Source organism: Anneissia japonica, unplaced genomic scaffold (genome assembly GCF_011630105.1).
Source record: "Anneissia japonica isolate Jap-2015-1 unplaced genomic scaffold, ASM1163010v1 scaffold1764_len714935_cov166, whole genome shotgun sequence".
In the NCBI taxonomy this organism is placed as follows: domain Eukaryota; kingdom Metazoa; phylum Echinodermata; class Crinoidea; order Comatulida; family Comatulidae; genus Anneissia; species Anneissia japonica.
The window spans coordinates 441,706-442,810 of record NW_022757468.1 but is presented as its reverse complement, the minus strand read 5'-3'; the positions used below and the strand labels follow the sequence as shown (position 1 = coordinate 442,810).

Below are 1,105 nucleotides of genomic sequence, written 5' to 3'. Positions count from 1 at the left end.
AAAGTTTGAAAGGCAAATGGGAAAAACCCATAAAACAGCAAACGGCCATATAATGCAAAACAATTTAAATTAAAATTAAAACATATATATATAATATATATATAGGCCTATATATATGTATATATACATATAGGCTATATATATAGACCTATATATATTTATTCAAATTTTTATATATATCTCAGTCGAAATAGACAAGGTAAAATCATCTGGTTCAACCTACCGTATAGCGACAATGTTTCAACCAACATAGGCCATAAATTCCTATCTATCATTGATTCATCATACCCTCCAAATGCCCCACTCAGAAAAATATTTAACCGGAAATTAAGCTACATTTTTATGCCCAATATGAAACAGATAATTTCAAGCTACAACAAGACGCTGCTGAAAAACGAAACAACAGATTCTACCGCACCAGTGACAAAATAATCGTAATTGCAGGAGAAATGTAAAGTGTTCATTAGAAGGAAACTGCTTAATCAAAAGAGTTATATACCAAGCGACAGACAGTTACCAGATATGACGACCAAACCCAAGAAACGTACATTGGACTGACAGACCACACATTCAAAACCAAATACAACGGACATAACTGTAACTTCAGGAACAGGACACAAAAATGCTATAACTCTTAGCCAATATATATGGACCCTTAAAGATAATTCTATCCTGTACTCGTTAAAATGGAAAATCCTAGCCAAATGCAAGCCATACTCTCAGGCTCCAAAAAAGTGTAATCTATGCCTGATGGAAAAGTATTTCAAAATTTGTAAACCAAATTTAGACACAATAAATAACAGAAATGATTTGGTAACTTCATGTGACACAGAAAAAAAATCTATTGTTTAACAACTTAACACCTCAGCTAAATAATGGTAGGAACCATAGCAACGTATATTCGCCTTATCTCTTAGCATAAATGTAATTCTTGTACCCTGATTTTACACTATGTATTTGAACCTGATGAGTGTTGGCAGCTTTTGACAGCTGTCCATACGAAACAAGTTTGTAGTAATAAATTCACATGGACCCAACCGGTTGAGCCCTCTCACCCTTGATGACTTACACAAAGATCACCTTGATTATATTCAAATTTATATAT

At 33.1% G+C, this 1,105-nt stretch overlaps 1 protein-coding gene across 3 annotated transcripts in view; it reads right to left on the bottom strand.

Moving 5' to 3' along the window:
• LOC117124787 (CD209 antigen-like protein 2) overlaps positions 1-1,105 on the bottom strand; it is a 13,025-nt gene that overhangs the window by 10,865 nt on the left and 1,055 nt on the right. The window lies entirely within an intron of this gene.